This window comes from Podarcis pityusensis (assembly GCF_964106645.2).
Source record: "Podarcis pityusensis genome assembly, chromosome: 7".
Lineage (NCBI taxonomy): Eukaryota > Metazoa > Chordata > Lepidosauria > Squamata > Lacertidae > Podarcis > Podarcis pityusensis.
This window is the reverse complement of record NC_138031.1, coordinates 49,788,547-49,816,031: the sequence shown is the minus strand read 5'-3', so window position 1 is coordinate 49,816,031 and position 27,485 is coordinate 49,788,547. Positions and strand designations below refer to the sequence as shown.

At 41.6% G+C, this 27,485-nt stretch overlaps 1 long non-coding RNA gene across 2 annotated transcripts in view; it reads right to left on the bottom strand.

The window, feature by feature from the left end:
• Positions 1 to 22,013, bottom strand: part of LOC308481690 — a 140,739-nt gene extending 118,726 nt beyond the window's left edge. For both annotated transcript variants that reach the window (XR_013988811.1, XR_013988812.1), the window contains exon 1: positions 21,900 to 22,013. This is a non-coding gene — a long non-coding RNA (uncharacterized lncRNA). The remainder of the gene's footprint in view (positions 1 to 21,899) is intronic.
• Between the last annotated feature and the right edge of the window lie 5,472 nt (positions 22,014 to 27,485).

The window sequence follows — 27,485 nt, the reverse complement described above, 5'->3', positions numbered from 1 at the left end:
TTGTCTATATTTCTTTTGCCCACCACTGCCTGGCACTTGTATATCTGTACTTTTTACTATACTAAATGGTAGAGACAGCCACAGGAGGTTTCTCTGGACATTCTTGGCTGGATTCATCAAAGAAGCCGGATGTAGAGAGAGAATTGCAGGATTTTCTTGTGAACAGAGTACCACTTCACAGCTAACTGTGAAAAGGCTCAATCACTGCACTGTCTGCTTTGATTCTCTCTCTCTCTCTCCCTCTCTCTCCCCGGATGCATCTGGATAGAGCTTCATACAAGAGAAGCTTAGAAGAGAAGTTGGCTGATAGCCCTAATGTGGCGAAAAGAATTTGAAGCAGAGGAGGCAGAGATGGTGTTGCTGGTTACGTCCAATGAAAGGGAAATATGTGGCTAAATAATGTCTTGAACTTGAAAGGAACTGTGTGAGGGTGTATTAATATTACCTGAGTCCAGGTTAGGCTAAGTTTAGAACTATATGTGTGGGAAGTATGAAGAAACTCCAAAGATATCTCTGGAAATATGTTATCTCTGCTGCTGATTCACACATACCTCCCAAATTTCTCTTTGTACTATGTTTTACTAACTATAATGCCTATGTATCTGGTGAATCTATCAGTATATTACAAGCACTAGTCATACATGATATCAATATGACTTTTCGTAAATACATTGTTAATCCCACAAAGAACTGTATATATTACTTCTGTGTAAACTGAATTCAAAAATGGGAGGGAGTGACTATACCTTCTGCATCCCTTGAGCATTCAGCATATAACACCAGCATAGAGCCCATTCAAATACTTTATGATGAATATGCAAAAGGATGACCTGGACAGTAAACATTATAGGTCAGGCATAGGCAACCTCGGCCCTCCAGATGTTTTGGGACTACAACTTCCATGATCCCTAGCTAACAGGACCAGTGGTCAGGGATGATGGGAATTGTATTTGCAAAACATCTGGAGGGTCGAGGTTGCCTATGCCTGTTATAGATCTTCAAATTTCCCAGGTGTGCAAGTTTGTGTTTATAAATATACGCCTCACTTCATTGATCCTAGTTCTGATGAACTAGAAAGATGTCCACAAAAGCTTCCATCATTGTAAATCAGTTTTCTCCTTTCTTAATATCTGATTCTAAGTTTAGAAACTGACAGATTTTCCAGAAAGTGTCTTTATTTTTCACAAAGCATAGTCAAAGTGTAGAATGGGCATCACTAGAGAAAGGCAGTTTCAAGAATAGGTGTTTCAACACTTATGATTGTGTGGCAGTGTGCAGTGTTTGATCATACCATTGTATGAAACATTTAGCAGGATTACCATAAAACATTTTACCAAAAATGTATTTTTTGCTTATTTTGGCAACTTCTCTACATGTAGTAACCACAACCACAAATGATTTCCTTAGTCTTCTGGTACTCCTGGGCCCTGATTTTCTGCCTCTGCATTATTGTTTTTAAAATCTTGTCATCATATTTATTGACGCTTACCTAAAGCCATGGCAGCACAGTACCTCTCCTGTCTTTAGTGCTGCTGTTGTCATTACCTCTTAACCTCCCGTTGCACTGATTAACCAGTTTGGCCTCAAGCCACTCTTTTTCACATGCACAAACCTTTCACTTATGAAATTTACTTCTCTAATAAATCCCAAACCACAGAAGCAATGGCATGTTTAGTTGAGCAAACTGTATTAGAGCCAAACAGGAGAATGGAGTGTCTTAATATTTTGGGATCTGAGTGAATGGTTTAGTCAGTTGCTTTAAAGACAGGAGCCCTGCTTCTCCAAAGTTAAAGGAAAGAACCAGGTGAAGGGCCACCTGCAAAAAGTTTACACCAGCTAAATTCAGTGGCTTTGCATTTCATTAATGGCCGATCAACACAATCCAGCTCACATTTACCACATTATTCACCACACACTTTCTGTACAGTAGCTTTGTGGTTGCCTGAAAAATGTGGGTGTGAGGAAAAACCAAATATGGGTATTGTCAGGGAACTGACATCGGAGCTAGAGGCGGAGGGAAGGCTCTCAAATGATGCTGGTGAAGGGCCCAGCAGGGAGAGAGGCAGCTACGCAGATCGGGAAGCAAATCAGCGCAACACCAGGGATAAAGGGGGGCTGATGGGGGAATCGGCGAAAGGGCTCCAGGACTCTTCACCGGACACCAGCGGGGAGAGCACGGGTCCTCCGCTACCCACGCCCTCCCTGCGCAGAAGACTTCCGCGCAGAGAGAGTAGGAGGAGACTGGGTGTCAAACAACTTTTATGTTGGAAAAGATTTAAGAAACGCCCACTGATGGATTCTGCTAGCGACTGAGGCAGCCACGAAGTGAAGGGCTGCCCAGACTGAAAGGTTTAGCAAGGCAACAAAGCCAGGAGAGGCGGCAACTTACGCACGAGCAACCCATACTCATTACAGGTATGATGGCAAGTTGTGCTCAACCTACATTTATTCAATCCACATTATCACAATCACAAAATGCTTCTATGACATATGTGTCATCTTGCTGCACTAGAGCAGCTAGCCATCTTCCAGAGCCCAATCTTCTTTAAGGTCCTTCAGCAATCAGCAGCTCTGCATAACTATCAATGTGCACGTGATGTCAGTGGCAGAGCCAGCAATGAGGCTCTGCTGCCCATGCAATGTGTGACCAGGGCTTACACGTACTGTATTGTACCCTGTACTTATCAGGTCCTAAGTATTTTCACATTCTATTTCTGGAAGAAGAAGAAGAAGAAGAAGAAGAAGAAGAAGAAGAAGAAGAAGAAGAAAACTAGCTCACATTCAGTATTTACGCAACATCATGGTGTGTGAGACGAGTGCATCAAGTATGAAAGCATTGTGGGGGGAAATGGAAATTTATTTCACAGAGAGAAAACTATCGTTATTAAATGACTCAATTCAAGGCATTCCTTCGTATGTCTTAACTGCCATAATCAGTTACTTGTGACATGTTAGTGCAAGTGAAATAATCAAAAGTAGTTATTTTAGCTGAATCCTGGAAATGAGAGGGCTTTTTAAAATGTGTTTGTAATGATCTTTTGGATTCCGCTCAATTTGTTGATCTCAGACCTGGGAATGATGTATTGCATTTTTCCCCATACTAGAATGGAATGCAGTTTCATTCACAGTATTAAACTAAGAATGTCTTTTGTCTGTAGTTTTATACCATTTCTCTTCCACTTTATGTTTCACAATTTTTGTAAGGCTCCACTGGTAACAATTCCTAGCCACTGTAGCCTTTTAATACTATCCTTAACTTCAAAAGTCTTCTTTGTTTTGTTAGGGATAATGTCATGTTAAACTTTAGGCTTATGCTATGACCCTAGCTTTTGGAAATCCATAATCATAGGTGAGGGACGCGGGTGGCGCTGTGGGTAAAACTTCAGTGCCTAGGACTTGCCAATCATATGGCCGGCAGTTCGAATCCCCGCGGTGGGGTGAGCTCCCGTCTTTTAGTCCCAGCTCCTGCCCACCTAGCAGTTCGAAAGCACCCTTAAGTGCAAGTAGATAAATAGGTACCGCTTTATAGCGGGAAGGTAAATGGCGTTTCCGTGTGCTGCGCTGGTGCTGGCTCGCCAGAGCAGCTTCGTCACGCTGGCCATGTGACCCGGAAGTGTCTCCGGACAGTGCTGGCTCCCGGCCTCTTAAGTGAGATGGGCGCACAACCCTAGAGTCGGACACGACTGGCCCGTACGGGCTGGGGTACCTTTACCTTTACCTTTAATCATAGGTGAATTCATAAGATCAACACAATAATCCATAATTTGAAGGTAAAAAACATTAATGGTTGTATAGCCATCTTGCATAAAGGTAAAGGGACCCATGACCATTAGGTCTAGTCGTGACCGACTCTGGGGTTGCGGCGTTCATCTCGCTTTATTGGCAGAGGGAGCCAGCATACAGCTTCCGGGTCATGTGGCCAGCATGACTAAGCCGCTTCTGGCGAACCAGAGCAGCGCACAGAAACGCCATTTACCTTCCCACCGGAGCGGTACCTATTTATCTACTTGCGCTTTGACGTGCTTTCGAATTGCTAGGTGGGCAGGAGCAGGGACAGAGCAACGGGAGCTCACCCCATCGCAGGGATTCGAACCGCCGACCTTCTGATCGACAAGTCCTAGGCTCTGTGGTTTAACCCACAGCGCCACCCGTGTCCCCACCATCTTGTATACTTCATGTCAAATAGTTGGAGAAAATGAAATGATTAGTAAAGTTTTACCATCAGTAAAAATCCCAAATATAGTTTCAGATTCAGTGCAATAGAGTCAAAAATCCATCAACTACTGGAAAAGTGCCAGATGGGTGGGGCATAAATTATAAATTATTCATATGAATCTCAGCTCAACCAAGGACATATTGGTGGCTTTTGATAATGTCAAGAATGGTCATAGCCAGGATTTTTGTTGGGGGGCAGGACTTTTGTTAGGTGGAGGGAAGAACCGATGAGATTGGTCAGTTAGTTACCGTAAGTATTTCTATTGTTTTACTTGATGGGGGAGCATGTGCCCCCCATGATGTCAAGTCATTTCTCCATGGGAATTAAGATCTCTCATATTCTTGTGGCAAGGACTGTTACCCATTTTGAGTTACAAATCTTAGTTAATAAATATAGAGATGGTAAGATTTATGATGTGTGGTAATAAATAATAATAATAAATTTATTATTTATACCTCACCCATCTGGCTGGGTTTCCCCAGCCACTCTGGGCAGCTTCCAACAAAGATTAAAAATACATTAAAACATCAGTCATTAAAAACATCCCTAAACAGGGCTGCCTTCAGATGTCTTCTAAACGTCAGATAGTTGTCTATTTCTTTGACATCTGATGGGAGGGTGTTCCACAGGGCAGGCACCCCTACCGAGAATGCCCTCTGCCTGGTTCCCTGTAACTTGGCTTCTTGCAGTAAGGGAACTGGCAGAAGGTCCTTGGTGCTGGATCTCAGTGTCCGGGCAGAACGATGGGGGTGGAGACACTCCTTCAGGTATACTGGACCGAGGCCGTTTAGGGCTTTAAAGTTCAGCACCAACACTTTGAATTGTGCTCGGAAACGTACTGGGAGCCAATGTAGGTCTTTCAAGACCGGTGTTATGTGGTCTCAGCGGCCGCTCCCAGTCACCAGTCTGGCTGCCACATTCTGGATTAATTGTAGTTTCCAGGTTACCTTCAAAGGCTCCACATAGAGTGCATTGCAGTAGTCCATGCAGGCGATAACTAGCGCATGCACCACTCTGGCAAGACAGTCCACGGACAGGTAGGGTCTCAGCCTGCGTACCAGATATAATATAATTCTTCAGTAGAGTTAAGGATCTATAGTTGTATCAAGATTTAGTGCCTTTGAGAAACATCCTTCATTACTAAGTGCCATTAATTTCAAATTAGCTACCCTTCTGCCTCTGTGTTGCAACTTGTCTCATCTCGGCTATTGTTTTTGGTACTGATAGCAAGGGGCAACAGTAAAGCTGAGAATGAGTGCAAAGAAAGAAATATTCTGATGAAAACTTTCATGCTGTACCTAACTTTTCCATCCAGAAAAAAGACTGAAGTTGAAACCTGCTATGTTATTATTGGTTGGCTCACAACTAAATTCTGCAAGTGTCAAAACTCCTATGAGAATTTTTCATACCATCATAGAATGCAGTTTTGTTCAGAAACCAGGTGAAATATCAGTAAGCAATTGTGTCCTTTTTAGACTGAAAAGTGATGTGTTGCAGCCTTACCACCTAACCAAATATGTGGAAACTATTTGAGGGACTCAAATTTAAGAAAATGGGGGAAGATGGCCCAGAGTATAAGACGCCCCCTAATTTTTGACATTATTTTTAAGGGGGGAAACCTAGTCTTATACATGGAAAAATACGGTACTTCTTTTTGTTGGTCTGCTGCCAAGTTCTAATTCCCATGTTCTACTCCCAAGTTTTAGCTATATGAGCATGGGGGCAGGGGAGAAAATCTCTTTTCCCAGTTTCTCAACACCTGTAATGATTTCCATCCAGAAAGAGCTGTAGCTGACAAATGAGCCATAGGTGGAGATAGGTACTCTTGGCCTCCAAAGCTACCAGTGACAATGTTGGATCCAATAGTATTCCCAGGATATAGACCCGCTCCTTTAAGAGGAATACAACCCTGTCCAGAACAGGCTGTTTCCCCAACTCCCATACTTGAGAACTTGAAACATGTAACACCTCTGCTCTTTGAGGATTCCATTTCAAATTATTTGCCCACTATCAGCCCCTTGTGCTTCCAAGTATTGGTCCAGCACATCAAGCACCTTTCGTGATTCAGATAGAACTTGGAACTGTGACCATAGGGACAGTAGAGAGATTATACCAACTTGCAAAAATCTTCTCTGTCATAAAGAAGCATAGATTTCTCTTTCTTTTTAAAATTGCCCCAGGTTTCTATGTTTATCTCACCATCCACCCCCAGTAAACAAACTTGCTCTCAGACTTGGGGGAGGTTCAAACACTGCTTCCCACAGTGACTGAGCATCCTCTAACACAAATTCTCAGCCATCCCTTCCTGTGTGCTGTGTGTGCTACTGTCATCCACATTGTCGCTCTTGTGGTGAGGTAGGGAGAAGAGTCAACACACACTGAGTGACCATTTTGAAGTTGAATGTGTTACATAGTTCTGGTTGGTAAAATTGTTATTGTAAGAGCACATTGGGCTTTGATGGCTGCCATGGGATTTAGTCTCAGAAATAAAAGGACAGAAGATCTAAAGGATGCCTTTTTAATTTTTTTCATCCTAGAACAATACTTTGTGTCATCTTGGCCTAAGTAGATACATATGTCTGAAAACCCACAGGTTTTTAACTGAATGCAAAATGTTACCATTTATACAAATAATTGCATATTTTAAATAAAAAAATTACCAATATACTTAAACTCCTTCAGAAGCGGAAAGGAACATTGCTATTTCTTCAAGCTCTGATCAAAAAGAATTAAAATCCTTTGTCTTACAGACTTTTCCCCCCAATGCAAATGATTTTTTTGGTTTTTAAAAGGAAGGAAATCAAAAGGTTGTTTTCTAAGTTTTCCATACTTTGCTTTACAAGAAAATACCAAAGTCATAGTAGGCCTCCCCAAGTTTCTCTTTGACCAAGTTTTCTGTATCAGATTACCCTTTCATTTTCAATTTAGTTAATTAAATTAACTAATTCACGTGACACAATAAGAGAAACCAGGCCCTCAGCCCAAATTATTACCAGTACTATGAAAAAAACCTGGCTACTTATCAGATGCTCATCCCATGTATGTAATGTTTAGGTTATTATTAGGGCTTTCCAACATGATAGAAATTAAATCCCTATCACATGATTCCCTTCCCCCACAATATTCCTGCAAGTCCCTATCTGGTACCAGCAGTGCAATATCCAGCCCCCACTGTGATGTACCCTATTCTGTGCTAGCTTCCATACACACATCTGCAGGGTGCCTCTGGTTCCACCCTCCCACATAAAACTCAGAGGGTTTATCTCCAAAACATAACAAGCCTCTTAAAGAGGTATACCCACACCTATCCCTAAGGCATGGATGGGGATACCCTTCTGGCAGGGTAAGGTGATTGCTTTGCTGTTATTTTGAACCATTTTTAAAAATGTTGTGTACACTTCCAGCACAGCCCTGAAGAAGCAACTCTCAAATAAATACATACAAGTGTACAGAGTGACAGTAAAGGAATAGGGCCATAAGACTTGTCATAAGAAGAGCAGCAGCAGCTTATAGCCTCTCTACAGTTCTGGCACATATAGACATAGTCTGAATCTGGTAAGAAAATGAGGAACCTAGAAAACTAGAACAAAGAAAATGATTAAAAAATAGCCATTTGTGCTGGGGTTTTTTTTGGGGGGGTAGGGTTTGTTTCTATTATAGTTGCATGATGACTATGAATACTGTTTTGCTTAGGCTTAGCACAATCCAAGACTGTATTTAGGAGCAGGCAAGTGTCTGGCATATCAGGCCTGTGGGGTACCAGGCTCGTAGAGGGCTATGTATTCAACTAACCACTTAACAGCTGAAACAAATAGCACAAACAGTTCACATGCCATTAATAAATGCCATTAATAAATGCAGATTTACAGGTCATAGCATGCAAATGTATCCGCTTACAAGACAGGGGTAAATCATGCACATGTCATGAAATGGGCTACAAACGCAAGGAAAAATAGGGCATTTAAAAGTGAAACAAATGGAGGGTGCTGCCAAAAAGGACCTTGTTCGGAGTGCAATTTGTTCTAGGAAGGCTGAGCCTTAAAACACAAATGGATATAGCTCATTTGCCTGAATCAACAGGCCTACATTTCTACAAGTTTAGCATTGCCCAGTGCCCAATATGAAAACAATTTTTGTTTTTAAAGAAAGTTCAGGTGAGAAAATAATAAAAGACTGGTGCAGCTTAAGCTGTTCAAGTGTGAATCAGAGGCAGTCAGGCGCTAAAGACATTAAAGCAACTTTCCTAGCAAGCACTTTCTGGGCTACATACAGATAATGAAGCTCCCGAATACATAGTTGGTTACGCCAGATCTGGAAAAAGAAAAGCATGTATATCTGGGATTTAATCCTAGATGAGCAGACTGAACATAGACCAGGTTGAACAAAACAACTGGGGTTAACTGTTCCAGCTAGTGCTGTGCTGAAATCTGTCCTCCAATTTATTCACCTGCAAAAAGAGGCTTCCATTTTTTCTGTCTCATTTACAGAACACTTAAGCATTTCTTCATAGTTTTGTTGGATGTGGCTTATTTTATTGTTGTGTGGTAGCCATGAATAACAAATGTATTTTTTCCCATTAAACCTTTGTTCAACACTCTGCAGCCTAACCAGCTGCCTGTGCTTCCTGATCTGAAAGAGCCCCGTGGGGAGTGTTACTTCATGACGCCCCCCATTGGGGTTTTAATTGCCACATGGGAAAGGGGATCATGACTACCGAGCACCTAAGACTGGTGCACACAGCAATTCTGGGTTTTGCGGAACTCCGTCCTGTTTGAAAAATCATACCTTGTACTGGTTTATTTAAAAGTAAAAGGAGTTAAGTTCCCCAAAAAATTTTTTTGCAATGGAGCAGTTGTTATGGACACAGCAGACAACTTCCTTAACTTCCTGCACCTACAAAAAAGTCCAGCCTAGGACATGCTCTCCCTTCTTCAAGGCTGATGTACTTCTTTGTTTTGGCTTTCTGTCTTTAAAGCAGACTTAGACCAGGCAGCTCTTCAAGATGACACATTTTCTGTTTTAGATTAGAGGTCTGCCTTCCTTAAAGAAGGACACATGACAACTGTACAGTCTACACAGCAAGTTGCTGCCCACAGATCTGTGGATGCAATCTCAATGGGCCTTTATATGGTGGCTGCTTCATGAGAAGTGGGCCTAAGTGTGCTTAGGATGACAGACAGGAGGTCATTAAGCATTTTATCCAAATACCACAGGAATGTTTTTCCAGCAGGTATTTTTAGATGCTGCCTTTGGAAGCAGAGCCACTGCATATAATTCAACTTTGGGCTAATACAATTGTTCTGCCTAGCAACAAACAAAAATACTTGAGCTGATGGAACAATCTCCCATATCCTCCTCCATATACTGTTCTAGGGGGTTCTCCTGACCCTCCAGTAGATTTGGGAGAGGTGTGAGGGGTATGCAAGGAATCAGAAGGGGAAGTCACCGTATGCTAGTGGGAGTCCTTGCTCTGACTTCCGCTGGTGCCCTGGGTCAGCGGAATCTGGCCCATACCTTTTCTTCTATTTCAAATTATACTGTAACTTAAGATTTACTGTACTGTTCAATCTTCAGTCTATTGTTGGGGGGGGCAGTTATGATAATTGTTAGCCACCTTGTTATAGAGGGACGTGGGTGGCGCTGTGGGTTAAAGAGCGCTGCTCTTGTTCGCCAGAAGCAGCTTAGTCATGCTGGTCACATGACCTGCAAGCTGTATGCCGGCTCCCTCGGCCAATAAAGCGAGATGAGCGCCGCAACCCCAGAGTTGGTCACGACTGGACCTAATGGTCAGGGGTCCCTTTACCTTTACCTATAGAGGTGAAGATAGGTTTAAAATACTGTAACTGTTATAAGTAACAAAAAATAAATATATCTCTAACTCAATCATAAAGCTTAAAAGCACATATCATCATACTCAGAGGCTCTATAGCATGTGTGATACTGTGTGGGACCACTGGTGGGGGCATGGGGACTCTCAGTCTGATGACAATGATCCACATAGGTAGCCCTTTTCAGTGTTACTCATGGTGTCCTGATTATTCTTTATAAGGAGTCTTAACTTTCAGCATCATGCCCTCAGAGTAATAATGTGCACACATGGCCATATTTATCACTTAGTGACTGCAACTATTACCGTAATATGCTTGTTTCTAAGCACTGACAGAGCAGGTTTTAGGAGAAGACTAACAAAGTTGTTCCCTGCCACCAAAAGAGACGATCACACAACTGCTGCTGCCACTCACCCCTTCTGCTGCCACTCACCCTTTCTGTCTCCCCAGGGACCATGGAAATGTAGTGAGAGCAATCTATTACAGAATGTAAAAGCAGGATCTGTAAAACTGATTTATCATCAGGGAAACTCTCTCAAAGTAACTAGCTATGCTTATTGAAGAACTATGAGGTTTGGCTGTGCAAGTATGAATCTCAACGAAGCCTAAAACAAAGAAACAAAAAAGCTGGCTTGGAATGCCCACCTGCTATAAGCCATAATACAAATAAAACATAAACCTATCGTTCTAAATGTGATTCCAATATTTAAGCAGACAGAAACTATTCAAAGCCAAGCAGGTCAGGATTCTAATTCCAAAATGAACTACCGGTTCATTGTATGGTTTTAGGCTACATACTTGACGTTCTTGGGCCTTAGTCCACACAGCTGGAAAACTGTTTATGAAGAAGGGCTTCATTGAAAACCAGATGCTCCATCTGAGCTGATATGTACCAAAAAACAAAGCAGAAGGAACACGTGTTCCTTTTAAACATGTAGCCTTAAGTCAATAAAAGTGTATTGAGCTGGGAATGCAAAACTAATCTCTCACAGAACATAAACTGTAATTTATTACTAAAAAGGGAGCATAAAGAAAGCAGGTGAATTAGGGAATAGTTAAGACCAAAGTGAATTTGTTTGCCACAAAGATTTGGATTTTGTAGACGTTTGTACATGCAGGTAGAAAACAACAACACCCTATTTTATTTTATTTTTGAAGTTTCACTGAATCCCACAAGTTTATTCATCAGCATTTGGTTCTGCAGAATCAAGACAGAGAACTCTGTCTGGTGATGAAAGCGGGAGGAACAAATAGGAATTAGGGCATGTACCTAAATATTTCACCCACATTCATTTCACCAGGCATAGATTACTGGAATATTATTGTGGGCATTCTGGGAAAACATGCGAGCTGCACTCATCACCTCTTATTCAAAGCCTCTTAGATTAACTAATGGCGCTTACTTGATGCCCACAGGGCAAATGGGTCCACAAGTCCACATAGCTGACAGGTGGTCTTTAGGACCAAAGAAGATAGGGTGCTGCCTTTGCAGACTACACAACAGGTGCAGGTATGTCTGGCTTATTCAGGACCACTCCCTTATCCTACTTGTCGGCTAAGGTGCCAAACAGAGTGAAGAGAACTGTTGTGCAAAAACAGAATTGAAGGAGATGCATCTTACATAACATATAAGAGGAGCCAGCTGAGTCAGGCCAATGGCCCATTTAGTCTAGGCTTGCCATATTTCAAGAAGTAAAAACCAGGACACCTCGAAAATTGTTGAGCCTTTTTTAAGGAAATCCCCAAATCCCCATCAATAGCCTTCTAGGCACTCCCTTTCCAAAGCACTGGTAAGACTCATCTGCTTTTACTGGTCTTGTGTATAAGACACTAGTCAGGACTAACCAACTCTATTTGGTTTTATACACACACACACACACACACACACACACAAAATAAAACCACTGATTTCTGTCCATCACAACAGAATGCCCATTTCAAAAGGGAAACAGCTACTTTTCTTCTCAGCATGGTGACAAAGGGGAGGCAAGAATGAAAAATAATTTAATCCCATGTAATAATGCAAACAGTATAGAAGCAAACTAGAATCTTTTGAGAAGGTGGGTGTAAAATGCACCAGATGTGCATAGCAGCTGAGGAAGGCCCTTAATTCAGGATTGTTTGGTCCCCGTCCCCCCCGCTGCTCCAGAATGGGAAGGCATAACCATATTACTTGGGGCAAGAAAGACATGTCTGAGCAGCTCAAAGTAGAACCAGGATCCAAATGAATAATCAACCAAACCAAACTGATTTTATTCAGGACTAAATGGTACAGCAGAGTTAGATCACAGCCAGATCAGTACACTGCTGTGTGAAAGCTCTGATGCTGTAAGGTAAAAAAAAACACATCAGGTTTCCCAGTGCCCTGATTTGAGGAAGCTTCCTATGTCCCCCTCACAGGATTTCTAAGTGTTTCCCACAATTCTGATACAGTTAGAGATCCCCATGGGATCCTAGTGGCCCAGGGTCCCTATTTCCCACATGCCACATCTTCTAGAGCCCACCAATTGGGAAGTGTGTGTGGTGGGGGAATAAAACCCTTGCTCCAAGTCAAACCAAGTACACTGAGCTACAGGATCATAGATTAGAACTAGCCCCATTGTTCCTTGCTCCATTCAGGAGCAGGCTACACTCCCTAGTCTATCTTCCCACCAGACCACCATCATGAGGTGTTGTTGGTAGGAGCCTAACACTCTCCATCAACTATTTTCTCTTTTCTGCCCTCCTCTCCTGCTCACCCACCCAAGACAGCCTCTGCCTTCTCTCTTCTGCCACCTTACCATGCCTCCCTCTGAGGTTTATTAGCTATCCAGGCAGTGCCTGAAGACTTGCATCCACTTGTAAGGCCCACCAGCAGCCCATCCTGGCTAATTACTGGTCAGAGCAAGCAGCCAGTCTACAGTGTTATCTCGGTTTATGAACTTAATCCGTTCTGGAAGTCTGTTCTTAAACCGAAACCGTTCTTAAACCAAGGCACGCTTTCCCTAATGAGGCCTCTCACCGCTGGTACCGTTCTACTGTTCGGATTCCATTCTTAGACCAAGGTAAAGTTTGCAAACCGGGACACTACTTCCAGTTTTGCGGAGCTTGTAAACCAAAGTGTTCATAAACAGGACTGTTCTTAAACCGAGGTACCACTGTACTAGCTTTTTACTCACATGCAGTAAAAGCTCAAAGGTTTACTTCGCTTGCATAGTTTGAGTCCCCACTGAATACCGGTAGTTCCATATTAAAATATGTAATAAAATAAATAAATTATTTGATTGAAAACATCTAAAAACATCTTCAGCTAGGGAAAAGATAAATTTGAAAAGTCACTTGGGGATAATTTGGTATGGGGAAAACATGAGGTGAGAAAAGGGTAAAAGACCACCTTCCTCCCTTGCCAGTTTCATTTCCCCTCCCTGAAGCACTTCTGCTTTTAAAAGGGGGCATCAGGGTACTGTGTTCAAGTGCAACATGTCATTAGTCTCTCAGGTTTCTTGAAGTTTGAAGGCTATGTCAGTTGTATTTCCTTCCACTTAATGTTTAAACTTTGGGTTTGGAGTTTCCGCTTGAGAACAATAGACTTGAGGGCTGCTTCAAAGCCAAACTGATAATGGCAAAAAACTGAAGTCTTTGATGTCTACATGGAACCACAATTTCTCAACAACTCCTTCTCCTTTCATATGCCAGAGGTTTGCAAGAATGGCTACTGAATGGCAGGCTACCTCTGAGGTCCTTAATGGTATAGATTTGGTTTAAACAAGGGCTTGCTAGTTCATAAGAAGGAAATCTAGACTAAAGATAGCTGAATATGTTTTTGTAGAGGCAGTAATTCTATTAGGACATGTATATATATATGTGTGTGTAAATATATTCCAAATAAGCTAGATAATAAATGACAATATTATTGGGCAATTATTTAAACACCAAAATCCATGTGTGGTCCTCACATTTCCTCTTCACTCAACAACAGACTAGGACATTTCAGCTGTTTTGGAATTACATCTTAATAATAAGTCATAGATGCATGAACTCTCCTTAAGGCAATCTGCTGATTCATCCAAGAAACAATCAGTACTCTTTTTTAAAACCAATCTCCAGTCATTTCCCTAGGCACAAGAATTTAATACAGAATTCAAAAAACAAAACTGCACTGTTACAATATATTCATAACATTGTTTCACATATTCACATCCCAAAAAACTTAGTAGTACTTAGGTCCTATTGGAATCAATGTGAAAAGTTAGCTGTTGATCTGAAGGGGATCTAAGTTCAGCTAAATCTTCTTGAATAATTCTTCCTTTTGCACTAAAAATATTGTTGAATGATATTATGGTGTATATCAGCCCCCTTCATAAAGTTCAGGGGGGTGCTGTAGCTAAGTAGCACAGTATTCGCTTTGGATGCAGGAAGAGTCAGGTTCATTTTCTAGCACCTCTGAGAAGGGGCTAGGAGAGATGCCATTCTGAAACCCTGGAGACTTGCTGCTATTCACTCCTGCACTAATTGGACCAGTGGTCTGAGGCAACTTACTATGTCCTACATTCCACTGAATGTTTATACAGTGGACAGCAGGCTTGTGTTGCCTTGTGGCCACTGGTCCACTGTGCTTGAAGTGTGAAAGAATCTATATGCATACAACCACAGTAACCTTACAACAACCCTATGATGTGGCTTGAGTAGTATCACCCATAATGGAAACTGAGGCTGGTGAAGAGTGGCTCCTCTAGGACCAAATAGTGAATTTGTGTTGGTGAGCAAGCTTTGAACCAACAGCCTCCTGGTTTACAGCTCTGTCATTTAGCCACTACAGCTACATTAGATGTAAATCACCACCTTGTGTTAAAAATTGCTGTTGGAAAATCTCTGAACAACAACTGGAGGGCTGTTCATGTAATATTCTCCAGGTTCATTTTTGTTGTGCTGTCATAGCTCAATTATGATACTTGGCTCTACCATGCACCATGAGAACACTATTTCATGTTGTGGGACCTAACTGCTAGAAGTAAATAATTTCCATGGTCTGTACACTTCAAGTGCTGGTGCATATTTCTGTGCTATCGGGCAAATATCAAGTGCCATTATCTGCCCTCTTTCAGAGGTATGTACATGCTTAGGTCTTACTGGAAGGGATACAGGACAGGTGTGATGTTGATTAGTTGTGTGCTGCTAATCGTGTTATAGTCTACATCCAATGTTTCAGCTGCTCTTTTCTTCATATCCATTGTAATATTTGAACTATACAGATCTGTTGCAGTCACTAGCACTACAAGTCCAGGCTAAGTGAAAAGCTATTGTAGGGTTGCTATGGAATCTCTCCCCCCCCCCAGCCTGTTTAAATAAAGTAGCTCAAGGGAGAGGGCTTATTCCTCATTTGTAGTGTGTTCAAGTGGGACAATAGATCTGTGTGGCAAAGGATTAACAGGAAATGGGGTGGGCCCATTGAGCTAGTATTGTGTTCTTTTAATCTGAAAATTAAAACTATGCATCCAGTGATCCCGTTGTACCACTGTTGCAAGACACTAAGAATGAGGTTTCTTTTTTGAAGGAAAAAAAGAAGAGATCACATTCAGACTAAACCCCTGATTTTCATTTTAAGCTTCCTCCACCATCCTTTCAAGCATCATTTTCTCTAAAGGAAATGGCAACATTTTCTCTGAAGTCATACAAAACGTGTAAATCCTATTAGAGAAATTCTATAATGGCTTTTTACAAAATGCACAAACAACCTCCCTATATTTTGTTAGTGAAAAGAATGGGGCTTGGAATGCAACATGATATTTTGAGGGCACAATTCTCACACAATAGCTTCCAAAGTAGTTTAATTCAAAGCAAGGTTTGAGAATTGCAGCCAAAGTCAGTAACAAGAATTTAAGAAGCTATATGATGGCCATAGCTTTGTCATGTTAGGAGTTGACTGGATAGAAAATAATTTGTATCACAGTTTCACATTTTTTTCAAAAATGGTTTTAATGCCACTTTTTCTTTTAAAAAATTATGATGGTTCAGGAGATCCAATAAAGGACAGGTCTAACTTTAGGACATTAAATGTGATGCAGAAAATTAAAGAGAAGGTTGAATATCTCTCTTAATGAAAAAATCTTAATAAGCATTTTATTTCTCGGTATTGGTAACTGAAAACTCCAAATCTCTATGGACTTCAGATTACAAATAGGTGAACATAAAAACCCCTTTGTACATTTTAATCTAGGCATCTCCTCCTTATCTTGCTTGCAAATGAATGGGAGGTTGCTTGCATAATCTTGGATTTGTATTTTAGCAAAAGTCCTTTCATATTCATTTGCAAAGGTGTTGATGTTTTGCACAGAGCTGTGCTTTGATCTGGCTGCTCACGTTTTTTGCCTGCCAAGGAAGAAAAAATGCTTTCTGCCTGGTTTCATGCTTACTATCGTTACAGGTTCTGTGATACAGTACTTGTAGAATGTAAGTTGTTTAGTAGAATCACATGCTTAACTAAAAACACCGGGTAGCATTTTATTTAAATTACCGTAGCTAGACCATCTTGCTGAAGGAACATCTCATAAAAAGTAATAATGCCTCTCATCCTAACTTCCAACTGTTTCTGTCTTTTGAACCTGATGTATAACTCCAAAATATTATACTATGGACATATAATTTTACTTCAGTTGTTCCTTAAATCATGTATTGAATCAACTGAATACTTTTATTTTCTTCACTGCCTTTATGTGATATGATACTTTCCTCCAAGTAAACTTCTTTCCCACAGTTAAATTAAGGAGAGCAAGAGAAGAAATCTTGATGATCTACCAGCATATAAATGAAATTTCAGTCAAGCTGCACCTGTCAAAATTCCTACTTCAACTTGCATATAAAGCAGCCCTTGACATTTCTGACCTCTGCCATGACATTTTCTAGTCTTAAAGAAAAGTTATTGGCCATCTCTATTGGTCATACATATATAAATGAAACTGTTCTTGATCCTTATTTAAAAGCAAGTTCTGCAAACACTAGTGTCACTGAAAACAAAGCCAGAATCTCATATACATTTTGTATGTTTTGTAGTGTATCTAGAAATGTATGTATTAGCTTTGACATCAGTTGGTGTAAAAACTCATGGCTGATGTACTTTTATGATTTGTGTAGCATTAATAACTGTTGTGGTATTATAGCTTTGAAATACATACATTGGAAATTAATGGCTCAGTTTTACCCATGCAACATTTATTACATTTATTTCCAGATAATTCTAGGAAAAATATTCATCTTTATATTTCACGGGACGATTTAAAGGGTATGTGTAGAATATAGAGGCTATGGAAGGATAATTAATGTGATCTTACACCAAAAGAAAGATACTTTTATATGTCATTGACCTTTGGAGGTCAAAGGGATTACTGGAGCGTTTGAAGTTCAGGAGGAGTGGAGGGAAGAAACTAGAGTGCTTTCATGGTGCGATGAGACGTTGTGGTTGAGATTTCAAGAGCAGCTAACATATTTTTCTTAGGTGAAAAATGTCTCTTAAACAATAATCATTTTTTTAAAGAAATCATCTTCTCCAGTCAACTGAATATGGTTCTTGAAATTCACCAGAATAGGCTGCCTGAATTAGGGAGTGACATACAAGGAAGCTGTCACCAGAGGGCTAAATGTGCTCCAGGAGCAGGCCTGCTCCAAAAGGCTAAATTACAGGATCTTTTAGGTGAGGACTAACACAGTAGGAAGGTGAATGTTACCTACCTGACTGACTGCTGCCTGCTTTCCCCGAAGTAAAGTCATCTTGTTACCACCTTATTACTCTCAGCATCAATTAAAATGTTATTAAGGCATCCTCTTACGTAAAAGCTACAAGAGAAGAAGGGGTCAGTAGGATCATGATTATAAAGATTGTGTATGGCTGTTGGCACAGTCTTGCTTCCCTCTTCTCCATGCGCAGCTTCTATATATGAATGCCAGAATACTTCAGGGTCTGTTACCAAGGCGCTTAGCCTTGCCATCGTTCTGAATATGTTCCTGAGCACTTTGACTCTCAGAGCTTCACCCTGTGGGACACTGTGCAAAACAAGGATGTATGTAAGTACAATAGAGACTTGCTGTCCTCCCCATATCCTAGTTGTTCTTTTTATTGACATTATGCTTACTGTCATTGGCTGTGACAGAGGTTATCAATGTGGTATCTACCGACACACACGCACCCCCAAAGGCCTCCCTCATGTCCCAAAGAACATGAGACATACTGTTTTTTGTGTGTGGTTTTTTTTAAATGTTTTTCTAGCCTTCTTTTGTGCACATGCACTAATTATTGCCTTTTCCAAATCAAGTGTCTCATTTGCTTAAATTTGGAGCCCTAAGTTGAGACGGTATGTAAATAGACCTGATTTAACAAAACTAAAGGAAGAAATTGTCTGTATTTGAGGCTCCCTTTGAACTTGAGGCTGCGGGTGAATTTGCCCTTCTGCCCCATCATTGGCCCAGGGTCTTAGCCAGTACTCTTAAGGCGACACATAGCCTTACGTTTCCCGAACAGTATTTATTTAGTTAGGTCACTAACCAGTTGAGTTTGCCATTTCAGCCATGGACCTATTTTTCACCCAACTGGAAGGGTGCAAAGTGAGCCCAAGTTGCTTGCTGTGGAAATTGCACCACTCAAGGCACAGTTGTGCAACACACCATATGGGGACTTCCTGCAAGGAAAAATTGTGGGCGCCACGGCAGCGAGCAGCTCCTGAAGCCAGCCTGAGCTAACTGTGCTACTAGGCTGGCTCTGGGCTGCTGACTGCCGTTGCCGCTGCCACTACCGAAGGGGAACCGGGGATGCCCGGCAGTACAGATTCACCTGGTCCACACACCCTGCTCTCCTGGAGTAATATGCAGCTGGAGGGGTGGGAAGATAATTTTTGCGCAGGCAGAGGCGGAGGTGGGTCAAAGAGTGCAAAAGAAGGGCTTTGCTCCTTGCCTGGCAGAGAAACCACGTGCCTTCCTCCCCTCCTGGGCAACGGACGCCCACCCGCGACTCCCGAGCCTCCACTAATCCAAACAGTCCGCCCACTGCCTCCCCCCAGCTGTAGGGCAGCTGAGTGGGAGGGGGTAGGCAGTACTTTTTGTGAAACTGGCATCTTGATTTTTCTTAAAACATTCTGTTTTGTTTTGTTTTGTTTTGTTTTTTTCAGAATGCCTTAACCACTTAACTTGACAAAATGATTCCCACCCCCAGGAAGGATACAAATGAAATAAAGAAAATGTGCTTGGGCCTCACTACTACTGACTCCCTGTTGCTATTCAGCTTTAAAAAAAAAAAAAGTGTCTCCGGATTCACTGAAAAAAATCCGGTAACCATAGCTCAAGGGAACCTATTAAACCAGGCATAGGCAAACTCGGCCCTTCGGATGTTTGGGGACTACAACTCCCATCATCCCTGACCACTGGTCCTGTTAGCTAGAGATGAGGAGAGTTGTAGTCCCAAAACATTTATAGGGCCGAGTTTGCCTATGCCTGTATTAAGCCTTGCCTTACTGCCTTTTCTCTGGTTGTTTGCTGATAACCAGGAATGACTGGCATTGTGGTGCCAGTGTAGTGGACCCTGCAGCCAACCAGCAGGTCTTGGTCACAGCATAGTGAAAAGGTCGATTGAAAAATTGAAGAAAATTTGCATTTCACTCTTTACACTTGCACATATAGAACTGAAACCTTGTAACAGATCACTTCACTACTTTCACCCAGATTCAAATGTATAAATAATGTGAAGACTTGTAAATGCTTAAGTTTGTACACATAAAATGGAACACCTTTGAAGGGAAAAATGTTTTCATAAAGGGCTAACATTTGTTATGGACAATCTCGTACTGGTTTTGAGTGCACATTTAACAGGGATTTGGATTGACTCATTTTATTTAATGACATATGTTATATGTGAGCTAGTAAATTAGAGTTGCCACAGCAAAAATCCGATCAGAAAAGTTGCTGTGTTTTGCCACTTTTGTGATATTTTTATGGAACATGGGCAAAAGTGACACTGCTGACATGGGCCGTCATATGTCTGGATTTCCCCAGAGATTTTCCCAATTTCCGCCTGGACACTGCTGCTGACTGCAGTATTCTGGATATGTCTGGGAAATTCCAGACGTATGGCAACCCTACTATGCACCTTGTTTGCAACAAAATTAATGTAGCTGTTTTTTGACTGTTTCATATATAATTGAATGGTTATAGCTGAAAGGGAAATTGAAATGCAAACAAGTTCTACACAGAAGTAGAAATACTATTCTTTTAGAGCAGTGTTCCAAGATTGTCTCTCTTCCCTTGATGACTTTCAATAACTGGGGTGCTGGGAAAAGAGGGATGAGGAAAAGAGATGGTTCCTGCCTTCTTAACTATTTACCATGTCTAGCAAATGAGAAAATTGCAGGACAGTATCACTTGGTTACTGTGCTGCTCTTTCCAGCTGGTTCAGTTTTCCTTTATGCTGATTGATTTTGAAGATTAACTTTTGCTTACAGAGCACTTCATTCCTGTCGACAACCAGCAGGTTGCTGCGCAGGAGAGACCAGAAAGCGAGCTAAATTAAGATTGCATGAGCAACTGTAAAGCTATCATTTCCTGACTTTGAAGTACTCAATAATCTCTCCTCCTCCTCCTCTTCTTCGTTTTTAAAAAGCTGGCAAGGCAAGCTCCACTGCAGAATAGAGTGCATGAAAGTGCTGGAAAACTCTTTTCCCATTTCTGAGGCTTTTTGCCAAATGGTTTCTCGGCACAATGTAGTCAAAATAATGTTAGCAGCTTCTCCCTGTCACTGCCAAGCCAAGGAAAATAGACAGCTACAAACAAACATTTCTCCTCCTCCTCCTTTCTCAAAGATCACACTTTATCTGCCTCCAAAAACACAAGTAAGGAAATCAGATGGGAACATATCTGTATCATTTGTATAACAAGGAAGAGTGTAAAGTTCCACAATGAGCATGTAAGTCAGCAATGTATGAAGGCAGAGGATTACTTTCCAAACGACTCGACGCATGAAGAACAGTACAGTATGATATGGGAAAATAGGCTAGCCTGCTTGATTTTATGCATGTTGACTCAGAAAAAAATCACATTGTGTTTAAGGGGCTTGCTCTTAAGTAGATGGAAGTACAAATGCTGCATTAGTAGAACAAACAGTAGTTTATTGCCCATTGTTAAGATGAGACACCTGAGGGAATGGTGGTTACCTAAAAATCAAAAGCAGACACTTCTGATTACGAAAGAGGAGAGGGAGGGGATGACGATGCAAGCCCAAGGCTCACAGCAGCTCATTCACATAGAGGAAGCCATGGTTTCCAGTTACGTCTGAACTGGGCTAGTTTCACTTTGCCTATGTATGTTAGCCTATGTATGTATGTTCCACAAATCACTTCTGTGATTCAAAGTGAAGAGCACTGAACTTAATTATGTCAATAAAAGAAATACTTCACAATCAGTAGCTTTCTGTGATACCATTGTTTCCCCAGCTAACATAAACTGGTGTTTTTAACCATTATAAACAAAGGCTCTTTCCATATCCGTTAAAATGAGTGTTGTGCTAAGGATATCCTGCTTCGCACTTGCCTTTCCTCATGTTCTGGAAAGTATTTTAAAAGCATTTTTATCAGTGGTGGCAGACATATTTACAGATTTGCTACTACCTGTTCAGAAAAAATATATTATCAAATATATTTTGTATGAATGAATGAATAAAAATGAAGCATAGTCTAGGGGCCAATTTGTTAAATTATGTTTATAGGAAACAAACAAGTGGAAGATTCACATGGGTATGTCTTGCCAAAAGCAAGGTGGTTTTTTTGTTAAGGATTCAGAAGCAATATGAAACACGAGTGAGAAGGTTTTATTCCTAAATAGCAAGCAATATATATACATACCAGGACATGCACTTGGGAGCCCCAAAGAAGTGGCAAAGTGACTCCCCCAGGTAGCCTAGATTGCACGGCCCTGCAGCCTATCAGTCCGATCAGGAGCTTCTAAATCACCCTCTCCAAACCATTTGATTTTATAGATAACCACCTCCTTTCAATGCCCCACCCTCCAACAACAATTTCCAACATTAAAGAAGGTTCCCAGCACTAATCTCTCAGACTGATTAAGGCAGCTGGGGGGGGGCTTCACTTTCTCCCAGCTGATTAGGTAGGACATCAGAGAAGGTTCTCACACCTTCAAAAACTTAACAGCTGCCAGGGAGGGGGAAGGAACAGAGGCAAGAAGGGTAACAATGTTAGAATCACTGCCTCCTTGATATACAATTAGTCTTCCGGTTGGTTTTCCCATAGTGCCACTAAATTTTGAGGAACGAAGCACAAGAGCCTCATGCTGCTGTGCGCATCTTCCATTTCTTTCAGGACCATTCAAATGGGCAAGCTGAAGGCAGAGAGCATTTTTTATTTTATTTGATATAATATTTCTATTTTGCTTTTCCAACTACAAATATTGAGCTGAAAGCGGCTCGCAATTTTGTGCATCTGCCAAGTGGCTTTGGAATTCATTGCCTCTTGGACTCTGCCAGAGCATAACATTGCAGATCTTTTGGAAAAATCTGAAGACTCACCTTTTTTAACATGGACTTTCCCCTGAAGGGTTTCCCAAAATTATTACTGATCTGCTTTTGCTGATGGCTTTGATCAAATTTTAGTAATTTTGGAACGCTTTCCTGTTTTGCAAGTTGCTGATCTTTTCGTCTTTTACCTATGAGTGTGTGTGTGTAATTCTACTGCTCTAGTTTAATTAAAAGCTGCCTTGAAAGAGCATACTCTCAAAAGTGGTATATACATATTTTAAATAAATAAGTAATATCAGGCAAAAACTTTTCTAACCCTTGTAATTATGATAACCAGCCTGTCATCAAATTGCACTCTCTCTCTCTCTCTCTCTCTCACACACACACACACACACACACACAAACTTTGGCTACTTGTAGCAATCGAGCTGTTCTCTTTCTTGCATTGATTTCAAATGTCCCTCTCAAGACTATGGATGAGGGAGAAATTAAATTTACTTCACATTTTAATATAAATATAGCTACTTCGCATTTCCTAAAACAATAGACAAGTGAAATAGTTGTCCTTTGAAATTTGCACAAATTTCCCCAATTTTCTGATGCAATTCTCCAACAACAACAAAAATGCAAAAAATATGTATAGTGGAGAGATGTATGCAAAAAGGAACATATTTGTGAAAATGATGTACAAAAATGCCTTGTGTTAGGCAAAAATGCATGCAAGAAAATTTAGAGAAATGTGAACTAAAATGTTGATCTCTAAGTTGGTCTCTAAGGTGCTACTGGAAGGAATTTTTTTATTTTGTTTCGATTACAGCAGACCAACACGGCTACCTACCTGTAACTAAAATGTTGAGCAATTTTTGTGAGGTCTTTAAAGAAAAGCGAACTGAAATGGGAGATCTGATCATAAGACTAGAAAAATTAGAAACTGGATAATGACAGATTCATTATTGCTAGGCTCAGTTCTTTCCTGTTTGTTTCATTAGGTAGATGAATAGTTCATGCTTCAAAACATTCCATGTTTTTCATCGCTTGCAGCAAGAAGTTTGGACTGTTCTTGGGAAATGGGATTTGGGTGAATATTTCTATAGCCTAACACCTTTACTGCTATGTATCTGTGAAAGTACAATTTTTTAAAATTCATATAGGTGTGGTTGTATGTTACATAATCATTTTTCAAGAAGTCACACAATAAGATGAATCATCTTATTTTCATTAGAAAAGAATTATTCATAAATTATGATGAACCAGGGTGTGAGTTCCAGAGGGCGCACCAGCAGGCTGGATGGGGGGCTTTGCGAGGGGGCGAGCTGGCCTCCGCCGTCCTGTGAGCTCACGTTGGAACTTTCTTCAGCACGGGAGGGTGTGGGTGAGCACAGGAATATAACATTATAAAATGTTGAAAGAAGAGGCCAGGATCATCCATGTGCAGGTGGCACTGAAGTGCACCCCCCTTATTTCTAAATAACATTTTAAGAGTTGCCAGATGTGTTTGACTTTTGTCCCTGGAGAACAGCAGGTGGTTCTATGTACTGACGAAGCATTCACATATAATTATGTCTTCGACCCATCTACTGAGCAAGAGAAACTGTGTTTCTCCCCGGTTTTGGCTTATGGTGAGACAGGATCTGGGAAAACATACTCCATGGGAGTGGCTTACATAGCTGACAAAGAGAACGATCCCACTGTCAGAATCATCTCTCGGGCAATAAAGCTTCTCTTCCAAGAAATGAAAGAGTGGTCAGAGTGGCAGTCTTCCCTGAAAGTCTCTTATTTGGAGATCTACAACGACGACATCTTAGATCTCTTGGCACCATTGAAAAGGAAGAAACCTTCAATCAGCATTCGTGAAAATCCGAGGGGAGGCATCAAGGTTGTGGGGCTAACCGAGCACGTGGTGAAGTCTGCTGAAGAGATCACCCAGTGCCTGAAGCGGGGGAACAACTCCCGAACAGTGGCTGCCACGGCCATGAACACCCAGTCATCACACACTCATGCCATCTTCACCATGACCATTGGACAGAAAAGCAAGAGTGATAAGAACACCATTTTGCATTCCAAGCTGCACTTTGTAGACCTTGCTGGTTCAGAAAGGCAAAGCAATACAAAAGCAGAAGGTGTTAGACTGTGGGAAGGGATCAGCATCAACAAAACACTCCTCTGCGTGGGGAACATCATCTGCGCTCTTAGGGAGGAAACGAAGAAGGACAATTTTGTCCCTTATAGAGACTAAAAGTTAACACGCCTTTTGCAAGATTCCTTGGGAGGCAAATCATGTGTGAGCCCAACAGATTTGAACCTCAAATACACTTTGAATACTCTTCACTATGCTGACAGGGTCAGAAAAATAAAGAACAAGCTGATAGTGAATACTGACCCTCAGGCAGCAGAGATTGCCAGGCTAAAGCAGCAGGTCCAACAGCTGCAGGTCTCACTGCTGCAGACTTCCACAGAGACCCTTCCAGTGCCTATTGGTGGTGAGCCCTCAGAAAACTTACATTCTCTGATGGAGAAATCAAGCTGTAATGTCACTGAAACAGCAGGCCAGATGACCCAGATACAAGAAATAATTGTGGAAGAAGATAGGAACACCATAAGAGAGGTTTTGAAGGAGAACCAGGAGCTCTACAAATAGCTCCAAACCCTCAAACAGAGATTAACATCTGTTCAGACTGCCAGTGGCCAGAAGGCCCCTGCACCAGACAGCCTGGAGTCCCCCTATGACTCCAATCAACCCAAGATCACAGATGAGGAAGACTCATCATCTGAGTTGGTGCGGGAGATAATCCTCAGAAAATCTAGTCGAGGGGAAGTTGGGGAAGAACAAGTAGATCTGAAGAACCCTGAAGATCCTACTTCAATAATCAGAGAAGAGACTTCTTCCAGAACACCACCTACAAGAGAATCCCAGGCGTTGGAGCAAGAGGTCAATACCCACAAGAGCACTTCAATTATACATGGGCTAAAGAAGACTGTCCCCTTCATGGATCACTGCCTTGCCGTGGTGAAGGGGCTTGAATAACTCAGAGAAGCTATGAGCTATGCCGTGCAGGACCACCCAAGATGGACAGGTCATAGTGGAGAGTTTTGACCAAACATGATCCACCTGGAGCAGGAACCGGCAAGCCACTCCAGTATCCCTGCCAAGAAAACTCCATGGACAAAGACAACAGGCATATAAAAGTTATGACGCTGGAAGATGAGCCCCTCAGGTCGGAAGGCGTCCAACATGCTACTGAGGAAGAGCGGAGGACAAGTACAAGTAGATCCAGAGCTGATGAAGCGGCTGGGCCAAAGCCGAAAGGACGCTCAGTTGCGGATATGCCTGGAAGCGAAAGGAAAGTCCAATGCTGTAAAGAAAAATATTGCATAGGAACCTGGAATGTAAGAACCATGAACCTTGGTAAGTTGGATGTGGTCAAAAATGAGATTGCAAGAATAAATATTGACATCCTGGGCACCAGTGAACTAAAATGGACGGGAATGGGTGAATTCAGTTCGGATGACCATCATATCTACTACTGTGGGCAAGAATCCCGTAAAAGAAATGGAGCGGCCCTCATAGTCAACAAAAGAGTGGCAAAAGCTGTACTGGGATGCAATCTCAAAAATGATAGAATGATCTCGATATGAATCCAAGGCAGACCTTTTAACATCACAGTAATCCAAGTTTATGCACCAACCCACTGGTGCTGAAGAACCTGAAATTGACCAATTCTATGAAGACTTACAACACCTTATAGAAATGACACCAAAGAAGGATGTTCTTCTCAGTGGAAGTGAGGAACAGGTTTAAGGATTAAGATTTGGTGGACAGAGTGCCTGAAGAACTATGGATGGAGGCTCATAACATTATACAGGAGGCAGCAACTAAAACCATCCCAGTTAAAAGGAAATGCAAGAAAGCAAAGTGGCTGTCCAACGAGGCCTTACAAATAGCGGGGGAAAGAAGGAAAGCAAAATGTGAGGGAGATAGTGAAAGATACAGGAAATTGAATGCAGATTTCCAAAAAATAGCAAGGAGAGACAAGAAGGCCTTCTTAAACGAGCAATGCAAAGAAATAGAGGAAAACAATAGAATGGGAAAAACCAGAGATCTGTTCAAGAAAATTGGAGATATGAAAGGAACATTTCGTACAAAGATTTCCATAATAAAAGACAAAAGTGGAAAGGACCTAACAGAAGCAGAAGACATCAAGAAGAGGTGGCAAGAATACACAGAGGAACTATACCAGAAAGAAACGGTTGTCTCGTATACCCCAGGTAGTGTGGTTGCTGACCTTGAGCCAGACATCCTGGAGAGTGAAGTCAAATGGGCCTTAGAAAGCACTGCTAATAACAAGGCCAGTGGAAGTGATGATATTTTAAAAGATGATGCTGTTAAGGTGCTACACTCAATATGCCAGCAAATTTGGAAAACTCAGCAGTGGCCAGAGGATTGGAGAAGATCAGTCTACATCCCAATCCCAAAGAAGGGCAGTGCCAAAGAATGCTCAAACTACCGCACAATTGCACTCATTTCACACGCTAGCAAGGTTATGCTTAAAATTCTACAAGGCAGGCTTAAGCAGTATGTGGACCGAGAACTCCCAGAAGTGCAAGCTGGATTTCGAAGGGGCAGAGGAACCAAAGACCAAATTGCAAACATGCGCTGGATTATGGAGAAAGCTAGAGAGTTCCAGAAAGACATCTACTTCTGCTTCATTGACTATGCAAAAGCCTTTGACTGTGTCGACCACAGCAAACTATGGCAAGTTCTTAAAAAAATGGGAGTGCCTGATCACCTCATCTGTCTCCTGAGAAATCTCTATGTGGGACAAGAAGCTACAGTTAGAACTGGATATGGAACAACTGATTGGTTCAAAATTGGGAAAGGAGTACGGCAAGGCTGTATATTGTCTCCCTGGTTATCCATCATGCGAAAGGCTGGGCTGGATGAATCCCAAGCCGGAAT